This window comes from Eptatretus burgeri, chromosome 1 (assembly GCF_056783735.1).
Source record: "Eptatretus burgeri isolate ZD-2024b chromosome 1, Ebu_testis_v1, whole genome shotgun sequence".
Lineage (NCBI taxonomy): Eukaryota > Metazoa > Chordata > Myxini > Myxiniformes > Myxinidae > Eptatretus > Eptatretus burgeri.
The window spans coordinates 53,449,675-53,463,822 of record NC_140961.1 but is presented as its reverse complement, the minus strand read 5'-3'; the positions used below and the strand labels follow the sequence as shown (position 1 = coordinate 53,463,822).

The following is a 14,148-nucleotide window of genomic DNA, read 5'->3' as shown; positions in this document are numbered from 1 at the left end:
GCCCCTACGGGCCCGTACTAGTCTTTACAAAGCACAGCACGATTATTCCGTTGTGACCTCGAGCTGACGTTGGAATAACGTCAAAAAGACGTCACTTTATCAACCTCAACTTGACGTTGGAATAACCTTGTCAAAATGACGTCGCTTTACCGACCTCGGAACAATGTGGGCAAAATGACATCACTTTATCAACCTCAAGGTGACGTTGGAAGAACATTGTCAAAAAGATGTTGCTTTACCGACCTCAGAACAATGTGGGCAAAATGACGTCACTTTATCAACCTCAAGGTGACGTTGGAAGAACATTGTCAAAAAGATGTTGCTTTACCGACCTCAGAACAATGTGGGCAAAATGACGTCACTTTATCAACCTCAAGGTGACATTGGAAGAACATTGTCAAAAAGATGTTGCTTTACCGACTGAGGAAGAACGTTGGCAAAATGACGTCACTTTATCAACCTCAAGCTGACGTTGGAAGAACATTGTCAAAAAGATGTTGCTCTACCGACCTCAGAACAATGTGGGCAAAATGACGTCACTTTATCAACCTCAAGGTGACGTTGGAAGAACATTGTCAAAAAGATGTTGCTCTACCGACCTCAGAACAATGTGGGCAAAATGACGTCACTTTATCAACCTCAAGGTGACGTTGGAAGAACATTGTCAAAAAGATGTTGCTCTACCGACCTCAGAACAATGTGGGCAAAATGACGTCACTTTATCAACCTCAAGGTGACGTTGGAAGAACATTGTCAAAAAGATGTTGCTCTACCGACCTCAGAACAATGTGGGCAAAATGACGTCACTTTATCAACCTCAAGGTGACGTTGGAAGAACATTGTCAAAAAGATGTTGCTTTTCCGACCGAGGAAGAACGTTGGCAAAAGACGTCACTTTATCAACCTCAAGCTGACGTTGGAAGAACATTATCAAAAAGATGTTGCTCTACCGACCTCAGAACAATGTGGGCAAAATGACGTCACTTCATCAACCTCAAGGTGACGTTGGAAGAACATTGTCAAAAACAAGTCGCTTTACCGACCTCGGAACAATGTGGGCAAAATGACATCACTTCATCAACCTCAAGCTGACGTTGGAAGAACATTCTCAAAAAGATGTTGCTTCACTGACCGAGGAAGAACGTTGGCAACATGACGTCACTTTCCCAACCTCAAGCTCATGTTGGAACAACATTCGCAAAATGACGTCGCTTTACCGACCTCGGAACAATGTGGTCAAAATGACGTCACTTTATCAACCTCAAGCTGATGTTGGAACAACATTGGCAATATGACGTCGCTTTACCGACCTTGGAACAATGTGGTCGAAATGACGTCACTTCATCAACCTCAAGCTGATGTTGGAAGAACATTGTCAAAAAGATGTAGCTTCATTTACCGAGGAAGAACGTTGGCAAGATGACGTCACTTTATCAACCCACAAGCTGACGTTGGAACAACTGTCAAAAAGAAGTCGCTTTACCGACCTCGGAACAATGTGGGCAAAATGACGTCACTTTTACTCTAATTACTGCTGACGTCAGTCGGATGTCGGGAATGGCGACCGTTCCGACCTTTTCCAACGTTGTGCCAAAGTCAGTGTGCTCGCCGGGGCACACGTCTCGTGGTGTTCTCGTTTCCAGTGTTTTCGGTTAAATCCTCAAAATGTTCCTTTATTTATCACAACGATCATGTGAATAACATTCGATAACAATGCGCAGACTGTGAGGAGGTAAAATACTGCAACCAACGAACGGACGACACGACGTGCTGCTCACTGAATGAGTTATGAACGAATTGTGGGGGATGACGCGTCGTCCGTCACCCCCAACACGCCTCTCGCCATCTTCGCCGCGGCCACGGCGTCTCTCACAGACGGCACAGGTTGAGGCGGGAAGGCGGGAAACCGAGCAAGCTGGGAGCCGCGCGCCTCGAGGCGTCCTCTTGGACCGTCGGGAAACAGCTGTGAGTGCAGCAACGCCTCTCGGTTCCCACAATCCCTCTCCCTATCTACCATTTGTCCGTCACAGGAGATTGATCTCTCGCATTCCCTGGCCGCCTCGAAAAATTCCTGAAAATGATTGTCCGTTAAAAATGTCTTTTTATTTACCTCAGCACGTTTTTGTATTTTGTTTACCTCAGCACGTTTTTGTATTTTGTTTACCTCAGCACGTTTTTGTATTTTGTTTACCTCAGCACGTTTTTGTATTTTGTTTACCTCAGCACGTTTTTGTATTTTGTTTACCTCAGCACGTTTTTGTATTTTGTTTACCTCAGCACGTTTTTGTATTTTGTTTACCTCAGCACGTTTTTGTATTTTGTTTACCTCAGCACGTTTTTGTATTTTGTTTACCTCAGCACGTTTTTGTATTTTGTTTACCTCAGCACGTTTTTGTATTTTGTTTACCTCAGCACGTTTTTGTATTTTATTTACCTCAGCACGTTTTTGTATTTTCTTTACCTCAGCACGTTTTTGTATTTTCTTTACCTCAGCACGTTTTTGTATTTTCTTTACCTCAGCACGTTTTTGTATTTTATTTACCTCAGCACGTTTTTGTATTTTATTTACCTCAGCACGTTTTTATACCCCGCCGCGTGGCGGAAGGGGGATATTGTTGTCACCCAGGTCGTCCGGCTGTCCGTCCGTCCAGGCGTCAACATTTATAGCTGTGAGTGCGATAACTCATAAACTGTTCGCCATATCGATTTGAAATTTGAGTCACACATGTACCACCTGAAAAGGAAGAACCCTATTGGTTTTGGGCGTGGCCGGATCCAAGATGGCCGACTGGGGCGGCCATTTTGAAAAAAAAGTTTTTTGTAATAAATGGAAAACCGCTTATCTGATTTTAATTATTTTTGGTTACTACGTTCCTCACCCCTGGGGAACTTTTTCGAGATGATGACCAAATGGTGTCTTGTTTCCAATTCACCTCTCTCATTATCTGGAATATGTATGACCTTTTTCATTCAATGGCAGGGGATTCCCCATATCTGATGGTATTGTTACGAATTTCGGTCCGCCCGGCGTGCGATCGGCCACGTAACTCGAATCACGACCGCGTCGCCCACCGGAACGGACAATTCAGTCGTGACCCTCCCTGGAACTACCGCCAGGAGCTAGTCACGGGTGGGTCTTTCAACCCCACCACAATCATGCCAATCGGCCACCCGTGCAGGATAGGGTTGTTCGCCAAACTCGACCTACCTAAGTACCTGCGCGGGTAGTTGACCGGGCGATCGTACCTCGCCGCTGGCCAGCCTAGGACACGAACCGCTTAAGCGGTCCATTCCGTGCTTCAGTGATAACCGAGCGGTGTTATCGCCGGCCCCGACGGACGTGATTATTTACCGGGTGCTTACACCCTTCTACCAATTCCTTCCGTGATGCAAGATGGAACTTTCAAACAAAGGAAAGGACGCAACGAAACGGGAAACATTTCGACAAGCACATTTATTCCACACTCAGACAAGGCAAGCACGTATTCACAGCCATACAGTAAGAATGCAATTTACAGTCAAAGCAATGAAAGTAAGAATTACAACCGACTACAAGCAAAGGTTTATTTACATGCACTTACACAGTTTCTACTTTACAAGACACGGCGCCACAACACGCATTCACACAAAAGCAAAGGAAAGACCCCCTCAAAGGCAAGGGAGTCAGACTGGACCCGTGGGCCTAATGCGCGTGGAACCTGGATGAGCGGCCAGGTCCACGAGACCGAAGGGTCCTGCCCGCGCCCTCCTGGCGCGATGGCGGGCAAGCCGCAATGTCAGCGTAGCTGCGCCTGGCTTCATGCCCCTGGCGTGGTCGGCGAGCTCTCTCCGGCGCTCCCCGTCTGCCTTTCCCGTCGGCTTCGAGCTCCGTCTCCCGACTCGACTGTCCCGCCGACACTGCAGACTTGACTTCTTCTGCCGACACTCCACTGCTGCCACTCCACTGCTCCCACTTGGTTCTCTGCCGACGTACTGCGCACCTTGACTTCCACTTGACTTCCCGCCCCGAGCTGCGCCGTGCTCGTGCCTATTTAGCCCGGGGGAGGGGCGTATATGTAAATTTATGGATCACAGTGGGTTTCGGAGGCGGGGCTATGCCACCCGATGCTCAGTCATTGGATGGATGAAAAGGGGGTGCGAAGCCTTCCTGATCCGCTTTTCGGGGCGAAAGGAACACATTCACAGTGGGTTCGGAGGCGGGGCTATGCCACCCGATGCTCAGTCATTGGATGGATGAAAAGGGGGCGCGAAGCCTTCCTGATCCGCTTTTCGGGGCAAAAGGAACACATTCACAGTGGGTTCGGAGGCGGGGCTATGCCACCCGATGCTCAGTCATTGGATGGATGAAAACGGGGCATGAAGCATTCCTGATCCGATTTTTGAGGCGAAAGGAACGCATTCACAACCCATGGCCCGGCGTGTGGTAGAAGGCGGAGGTGGTGGGAGTTTGGTTGTTGCTGGGCGTCGTTTGGGAATGGCGGTGAAGCGATGTTTGCGGAGTGGAGTTGTGGAGGTAAAGAGGCAAAGGTGGTGGGAGTTTGGTTGTTGATGGGCGTCGTTTGAGAATAGGGGTGAAGTGATGTTTGCGGGATGGAGTTGTGGAGGTAAAGAGGTGAAGGTGGTGGGAGTTTGGTTGTTGGCGGGCGTCGTTTGAGAATAGCGGTGAAGTGATGTTTGCGGGATGGAGTTGTGGAGGTAAAGATGCGAAGGTAGCGGTGTTTGAGTTGTTGGGGGATTATTGGTCCAAAATAACGATAGAGAAAAGAAAAAGGGCCAACTCAAAGGATCACAGCCCTGTGAACACGGAAATTCCCTCTAAACAACGGTGGGGAAATCTAACTACACAATTACTTATCGTCATAACTGATCTAAGGACCCTTTATGGTGTATTGCGAATTTCCACAGCCGTAACAGTATATTTGTATTTTGTTTACCTCAGCACGTTTTTGTATTTTATTTACCGCAGCACGTTTTTGTATTTTATTTACCTCAGCACGTTTTTGTATTTTATTAACGGCAGCACGTTTTGTGTTTTGTTTACCTCAGCACGTTTTTGGATTTTATTTACCTCAGCACGTTTTTGGATTTTATTTACCGCAGCACGTTTTTGTATTTTATTAACTCAGCACGTTTTTGTATTTTATTTACCACAGCACGTTTTTGTATTTTATTTACCTCAGCACGTTTTTGTATTTTATTTACCACAGCACGTTTTTGTGTTTTATTTCCCGCAGCACGTTTTTTATTTTATTTACCGCAGCACGTTTTTGTATTTTGTTTACCTCAGCACGTTTTTGTATTTTATTTACCTCAGCATGTTTTTGTATTTTATTTACCGCAGCACGTTTTTCTATTTTATTTACCGCAGCACGTTTTTCTATTTTATTTATCGCAGCATGTTTTTCTATTTTATTTACCGCAGCACGTTTTTGTATTTTATTTACCTCAGCACGTTTTTGTATTTTATTTACCTCAGCACGTTTTTGTATTTTATTTACCTCAGCACGTTTTTGTATTTTATTTACCAAAGCACGGTTTTTATTTTATTTACTGCAGCAAGGTTTTGTATTTTGTTTACCTCAGCATGTTTTTGTATTTTATTTACCTCAGCACGTTTTTGTATTTTACATACTGCAGCATGTTTTTGTATTTTATTGACCTTGGCACGTTTTTGTATTTAATTTACCGCAGCACGTTTTTGTATTTTATTTACCGCAGCACGTTTTTGTATTTTGTTTACCTCAGCACGTTTTTGTATTTTATTTACTGCAGCACGTTTTTCTATTTTATTTACCGCAGCACTTTTTTGTATTTTATTTACCGCAGCACGTTATTGTATTTTATTTACCCCAGCACGTTTTTGTATTTTGTTTACCTCAGCACGTTTTTGTATTTTATTTACCTCAGCACGTTTTTGTATTTTATTTACTGCACCATGTTTTTGTATTTTATTTACCTCAGCACGTTTTTGTATTTTATTTACCGCAGCACGTTTTTGTATTTTATTTACCTCAGCACGTTTTTGTATCTTATTTACCACAGCACGTTTTTATATTATTTACCGCAGCACGTTTTTGTATTTAGTTTACCTCAGCACGTTTTTGTATTTAATTTACCGCAGCACGTTTTTTATTTTATTTACCGCAGCACGTTTTTGTATTTAGTTTACCTCAGCACGTTTTTGTATTTAATTTACCGCAGCACGTTTTTTTATTTTATTTACCGCAGCACGTTTTTGTATTTAGATTACCTCAGCACGTTTTTGTATTTAATTTACCGCAGCACGTTTTTTATTTTATTTACCGCAGCATGTTTTTTGTATTTTATTTACCTCAGCACGTTTTTGTATTTTATTTAGCTCAGCACGTTTTTTATTTTATTTACCGCAGCACGTTTTTGTATTTAGTTTACCTCAGCACGTTTTTGTATTTTATTTACCGCAGCACGTTTTTTATTTTGTTTACCGCAGCACGTTTTTGTATCTAGTTTACCTCAGCACGTTTTTGTATTTTGTTTGCTGACGGCTCTGTGGACTGTGGCATCGTATTTGTAAACGTTGATGACAAGATCGATCGTAATCGTACGAAGGCTTTGTGACTTGCACCTGAAGTCTGAGCCGACGTTCCACTCAAGCCTGATTCCACGTTCACCCCCTGAGAGGGATTTCAGTAACCATGATGCAGTGCTCCGGTGCCATGTTGGTTGGCAAGCTAAACAAGCGAGACAAGACCGAACAAGACCAAATAATTAGCATAACCTTCCATGGCAGCAAGTAAGGCAGTAATGACGAGATGAACGTGCGACATCTTGGAGCTAACTGATGCTGTCGTTGCCAGGGAAGTGAACACAACCGACATGGCGGTGTGCATGGCATTATGGGATAGCTCTGAAATCCCTCTCTTGTGGGTGTAATTAAAATGTGAAAATGAAGTATGTGGAGCGTTGTTTTAATGTAAATATTTGTCAGTAACTGCAAAATGTGTGCTTCCTTGCTGTCAAAAACCGTGACACTGATTTTGGGGCCATCAATGTATTATGTACAAGTGGATATGCCTGTCAAGGATTGGTGATGGGTCATAACAATTGAACCATAACAATTAGAGAGAGATCATGGAACACCTTCCCCTGCGTTGTACATCAGCAGAGAACCCGGACAACGGGCGATCTTATTCCAAGCATGCAACATGTTCTTCTGACGCATACCTTTATTCGGGCGGTGTATAGGCAACTGACAGCTCTGTATATGCAAAAATAAATATCCTAGGTTTAACGTGCATGAAGGAAAAACATACCTACTGCTTATAATTCAAAACACCTCACTGCACTGGAAAATGTAGGGATAGTAATGCTGTACTGTATATGGAGGAGAATTGTAGTACCCTCCCCCACATGTAGGGGGCGCTACACGATACACATTACATAGACAATTTTAGTCCCCTCCCCCTCACCCGCTAAGACCACTGGAAAAGATAACAAGTGGAAGTCCATATATTGTGTAATTATGATGGAACATAGATGCGAAAGGCGGCGATGCCACAGGCCCGTCGGAACCTTCACCGCATAAACACTATTCAGCTCATCTCCATTTTGATTTGGCCGACGTCAGCCAGGAGGACGACCCACGCGGTTATGATTATGTACATGGGCCCGGCATTCTCTCCTCCCTCCTCATCCCTATTCACCGCGGGACGTACAGGGAACACCGTACTCTGACTCAGAGTCCTACACACGGCGGCGATGCAACAGGCCTGCCAGACCCTTCACCGCATAAACACTATTCAGCTCATCTCCATCCTGTTCGGATGTTACGTCTTTCATGACATGACGTAACACTGTGACGTAGGGTAGACGGACAATGAAAAGGAGACTGTGATATAGGGTAGACAGAGAGGACACCAAAATTTTGCCCCTCATCCCAGTGCTTAGTCGATACTCGACACGCAAAAACACCCCGATACATTAATGGGGATCGCACTGATCCGCTGTAGCAAGTCTGGATGTAATCGGCCAACATCTGTAGGAGTGGCGTGACACACATACACATACACACATGCATACGCACACGCACGCACACACACGCACACACACACACACACACACACACACACACACACACACGCGCACACGCACACACACACACACACACACGTCCGTGAATTATATTAAGGATAATTTAAGTGAAATAAAATAATGATTTTGAAGGTCGTGTATGAAAAAAAATCTAGAAGTTTAGTGCCATTGAAACAGCCTTATACACCACCCTATCTCCTGGTGTTGGCTTAGTGGTTAGGGTGGTGGCTTGGGATCCAAGGGTCCTGAGTTCGAGCGCCGTTTACCACTAACTTAACACCAGGGGGTTGACTCAGCCTGTCATTCTTCTGAGGTTGGCGAAACGAGCACCAGTATGCTGGTAATCGGGGAACTGCATCAGCCACATAGCTGCGCCCCGAACCAATGATGCAACCAGCAGAAAAAAGGGCTGTACACGAAAGGAACCACCCTCTTTAACATGTCCAAGTACTGCGAAACTGAAGGTATTTGGAAGTGCTGGGAAGGCGATTTGTGTTCTCCACAGTGATCAAGTATATCATTAAATTGAATAATAACAAGCTGAATACCATGAATGATCGCGAGGTTAAATAAAGCCGATAAGTAAATGATGTTGATAATACTTACATAGCCGATTACCAAACATAACAAGATGGCGACTATGTTCGACCCCCCACCCTCTCATTTTTTATTTTTTGTGTATGTATGTCATGTATCTCATGTATGTCATGTCATGCTACAACGTATGTCATGACGTTGATTTCTTCGTTTAAAATAAATGTAGATACAAATTCCTGTCAGCTTGACAACACAATGTAAGGTGACATTGCAGTTAAAGATGACAGAAACACAAATCTATCCATATCTTAACGAAGACATGTCCAAACGAAGACATGTCCAAACGAAGACATGTCCTTTGTGCGTGACTGTTTAATTTAAACGGTGAAGATGGACTGACCACGTGCCTGGGCATGGCCTAACTCTATGATTGACAGGAGCTCTGAAGCGCTCGAGCTGTGATTGGTCACTGATCTCGTGGACGGTCTGACGACCAATCACAGCAATGACGTAAATGTGAGGAGGATGAGGAGAAAACAATTTGAAAACCCCTTACTATTGACAGAGTCAAACGTCTGGGTAATAAAGATTTTAAAGGTCGTATAAAAAATGATTCCGGAAGTTTACCGTTGTTGACTCGATGGCTCGAACATCACCTTATCCAACACGTTACATTAATTCTTCATGCCCGTTTGTTGTGTCCTTTATAACGTCCTTAAAACAGTAACTTTCCTGTTTGGAATGATTTTCAATTTTGTTTGACCGCCAGGCAGGCAGAGTAAAAATATTATGTTACTCCTCTGCACATGTGCGATCGGGATGAATTCGGAGCCAAAGCAGTCTTCTGAAATATGTATTTTGATGTCCACTTGGGACCTTAACTTCAGCTTAAAGGTTACCGGGATCTCACCAATGAATCCTGTCTGTGTTCAATCAAGATCACTGTTCCTGCCGTCAGTGAGGCCATCCACAAAGAGGTCCTGAAAATCAAACCCTGCTTCCTCGTCATTGTTGGGATGATGTCGCAATGAGTGATGAGCATGAAGGAGGGAAGATGTTTCTTAGAAACAGAGTTTATTTGTAATGTATTCAGGGAAAAGGATAGACTGGATGCTACAAATACATATGGAACAAATCAAGTGGTCGACAGACACAAATAGGGACGATGGGGGAAAGAAACACGATCTTGTATACAATGAAAAATTATTCCTCTGCGATGGCACCAACAATATCAGATCCACACAGACAATGGGAATATCAGGTGTGGATTTTCGGCAGGCACGATCTGGGCCCTGCTGCACCATGACCCATGGTCATGGACATCATACAGGCTGGTAATGGTGACAGCAGGGTGAAGTGCGGCTCAGGGTACAATGATGGTGAGGGATCCAAGAGACAACTGAAGCAGCCAAGGAGAGAGAGAGGGAGAGAGACGGAGAGAGACGGAGAGAGAGAGGGAGAGACGGAGAGAGACGGAGAGAGAGAGAGAGAGATGGGAGAGAGAGGGGAGAGAGAGGGGAGAGAGAGGGGAGAGAGGGGGGAGAGAGGGGGGAGAGAGAGGGGGGGGAGAGAGAGAGAGGGGAGGGAGAGAGAGACGGAGAGACGGAGAACCTCTTCTCTGTGCATGCGTGGACACAGCCTTTTCCTCCTTTGAGACCACCTTTATGGCCAGTGGGTACCGTTATTTAGCCGCCCACTTTCTGTGGGTGTCTCTATCTTCCAGGCCATCCCGTCCTGTGGGGCGGTCTCTCACAGAAGTGTTCCACCCCTCTCCAGGATAATGCAGCTCACTCTTCCACCATGGCTTTTAAGTGCCCAAAGTGCTTTCTTGTACCTTTTGTGCCCAAGTTCTCCACCTGGCCCTGTCTGTACAGAAGGTTTTATACAATACAACTTTACCCTATTCTACTTTAAGGTTTAGAAACATAACCTACTTCTGACAGATCCCTGATGCAAGCATAAATCGAAGCTACTCGAGCACATGGCAATCTATCTTAAAGCAATCTATCTCAAGACCCCCCCCTCCCTCCTCCATGGGACAATACTGTGGTGTATGGGCATAGAGCGCTGAGGGGGCGTGGAGTATTTGTGATAATAGTCACGTGAGTAGGCATGCATATATCTGTACGCGCCCACTAGAGGCTCAGAGTGGTGCGCATCACTGAGCCTCAAGCGGGCGCGTACAGATATATGCATGCCTACTCACGTGACTATTATCACAAATACTCCACGCCCCCTCAGTGCTCTATGCCCATACATACAGGGGTGTTGGGGGTGTGGAGGTCAACACCTGCGGCGGGTGTGCCCATATAAAAACACCGTGTGTTTGCATTGTCGCACGGTGGGACTGAAGCGTGTCTGAAGCGTGTGTGTCGAATGGCGTTGGCCGCCGTTAAGGTCATGGATAGCGAGGTGCGGGACAACCCCAGCGACCTGGAGCGCGACCGGCAGCCTGGGCATAACGACCCCGGCAGCCCGGAGCAAGACATGCAGCCGATGATGAGCCTGTTTTCAATTGGTCCGACGGTGACAAGACCAATGACAGTGGAGATCGAGGTGAACAAGTCACCGATCGTTTTTCAAATTGATACCGGGGCCGCGGTGTCGATCATGGGCGAGCAGACCGCTCGTAGACTCGACAGTCTCAACCTTATCAGGTCTACCCTCACGCTGTACACGTACACCAGCGAAGCGATTACGCCACTTGGAATGACAGACGTCTCTGTGACCTACCAACAAAGGTCAAAGCGCCGTGCTCTCGCTGTTTGTGGTATGAGGGGGGGGGGGGCAGCGCTCCCGGGCCGAGACTGGCTGACTAGTCTCAGGCTAGACTGGACGGCGCCAGCCATTCACCTTGGGCGACCCGTGCCGAGCCGATTAGAGCATCAGTCGGAGGAGGTTTTTCAAAAGCATCAAGATTTGTTTAGCAATGAGCTTGAACGACTCGAGGACGTGCAGGCAAAGCTTTTGAGGAAGGAGGGAGGGCTGCCTCCCTTCGATCCCACGTGTGAGGTCCTGCTGGGGGCAGGGGCCGCGAGGATGCAGAGTTGGTGTCTGTTCCTTGCTTCCTACGACTACGATATACAGTTCCGGAGCAACGGGGGGCATGCCGACTGCGATGGTCTCTCGCGCTTGCCTTGCGCGGAGGGCCGCGGGAAGCGTGCCGATTGCGACAGTCCCTCACGCTTGCCTTGCGTGGAGGGTCCAGCTTCATCTGAATCAGCCGACCAGGTTGATGTGTTTGCACTGAGCCAGGTCTAGGGCGGGCCGGTCACCACCAAGCAGGTCACGGTGGAGTCTGCTCATGATACAGTACTCGCCCATGTCGTTCAGACGATTCCAACGGGGGATTGGAGCAGAGTACTCGCTCGTGTCGTTCAGGCAATTTCAACGGGGGATTGGAGCGATCTGCCGTCGACGGTGGGATCGGCTCATTATCCGGCGCGCGCGCGTGTCGTGCAGGCGATCGTTCAACATGTGATCGCCTCGAGCGCTGTCTGCAGGGGCGAGGAGGCAGCGCAGAGGAGGAGGCGAGAAGGGTTCGTCTCTACGCCTTCAGCCGTTCATCCCACAACCGAGCTATGGTTGTTCGCACAGTTGTTGTGGTGGTCGGGGTTGGGGAGAGACATTGACCAAGGGCTTAAGCATTGCGCTGCTGAGCAGGCAAATGCTGATAAGCCGCGCGTGAGCGGAATGTGTTTGATTGTGATCGATGCGTTCTCTGGGTGGCCGGAGCGTGTGGTTGTGCAGAGGTCTTCGACGGGCATTACTGTAGCGAAGCTGCGGTCGATCGTTGATAATAAAGGAATACGCGGAATATTGGGTGCTGGCAACGATCCGCAGTTCCTAGCAGATGTGTTTAATGATCTTGTGCATCGCAACGGTGTTCAACACCTTAAACGGTTTGTTAAAATGTTGTGTCATCCTGACGCATGAGAATCGCTTGCTTGAAGTGTTGTGTCATCCTGCCACAAACAAGCAGGCAGGATCGTGTGTTGAAATGTTGTGCCATCCTCCCACAAATGAGCAGGCAGAATCGTTTGTTAAAATGTTGTGTCATCCTGCCACAAACGAGCAGGCAGGATCGTTTGTTAAAATGTGGAAACGTGCTTTGCGTAAAGGGGAGGTTACATCTGCGTGGGCAGTGATTGATGTCGTTTTGCGACCAGGGTCGGTGGTTGGGGCAATGTTGCGCCCGCTGGTACGCGTTTTTGATGTGGGACAGCGGGTAATGGAACCGGCAAATTGCCTGGTTCGGATTGATGGCGGGGAGCCGGGGCAGATTCGCTGTTCAGCGTCACCTCCACCCCTGATATCGCCAAGGCCAGACGTGCTGGCGCCCACGGGGCTAGCGGACTCAGGGTGTTTACCTGATTCAGTCCGGTCCGAGGGAGACGAGCTAGCTTGTCGGCCGGGGGTGTTTGATGGTGCAGGGGGAGGTTCGCCTCGGGTGTCACCTCGACCTAGCCAGAAGGCGTGTATGCATGGGCTGTCTGGTGGCACTGTCCGCCCAGGGCGGATCATGAGACGTGGTACTTGGGGGGATTTTGGATGATTAGTGTCCTTTTTCACCAGTTGCTTTTTGTGTACTAGTGCCAATGCTTTTGCTCGGTGCCATTTTGTCACTAGTTGCTTTTTGTGTCATAGTGTCAATGATTTTTGATTAGTATCATGTTGTCGTTTATACTTGTCATTTTATAATTATAATTGTCATTTTATGATTATGCTTTTAGGAGGGAGGAGTGTGGTGTATGGGCATAGAGCGCTGAGGGGGCGTGGAGTATTTATGATAATAGTCACGTGAGTAGGCATGCATATATCTGTACGCGCCCGCTGGAGGCTCAGAGTGGTGCGCATCCGAGTACGCAATAAACCAGAGTTACAACTACACTCTCGGCTTGTATCTGTCTGCACCTCGGACACCACAAATACCATTCTTAATATGTATATATGGGAAAAATACACACCCAGACCAGGAATCAAACCCAGGTTCTGTGGTGAACACCACCAGTGCTCTTCCATCTGAGCTATCTGGGCAACTCACAGGCTAAGCACATAATTCTCCCACAAATAGAGATGCTACTCTCTTCGTGCCACTCCTTCCGGGACACTTACTGCCACTGCCAACCATAGGAGCAGCGATCGCCTGTACATGAGAGGGTTTTCCCCCTGGTTCACCAGAGGATCTGAGTTTGGTTCTTGGTCTGGGCATGTATTTAGTCCACATATACAAATTAAGTTTGATTGCCTGTTCATTTATAATTATATTACTGCGCCCCCTGTGGTGAATAATAGTTGTCATGGAATTGTCCCCCCATGGGGGGGAAGACCCTCTCGTGGACAGGCTGTCACTGCTCCATTGTTGGCAGCGAGTATCCCGGAAGCATCGGTGGAAAGAGAGTGGCATCTCTATATGTGGGAGAATTATGTACTTAGTCTATGTGCTTAGCCTGTGGGTCGCCCAGATAGCTCAGATGGCAGCATACTGGTATGGTTCACCAGAGGACCTGGGTTTGATTCCTGGGGTGGATATGTATTTTT

The 14,148-nt window shown here is 47.0% G+C and overlaps 1 protein-coding gene across 1 annotated transcript in view; it reads left to right on the top strand.

Moving 5' to 3' along the window:
• Window positions 1–1,768: 1,768 nt before the first annotated feature.
• Window positions 1,769–14,148, top strand: part of LOC147034498 (myocardin-related transcription factor B-like) — a 195,479-nt gene continuing 183,099 nt past the window's right edge. Inside the window, exon 1 of the mRNA XM_085884262.1 lies at window positions 1,769–1,965. The gene's annotated coding sequence lies outside the window, so the exon portion shown is untranslated. The remainder of the gene's footprint in view (window positions 1,966–14,148) is intronic.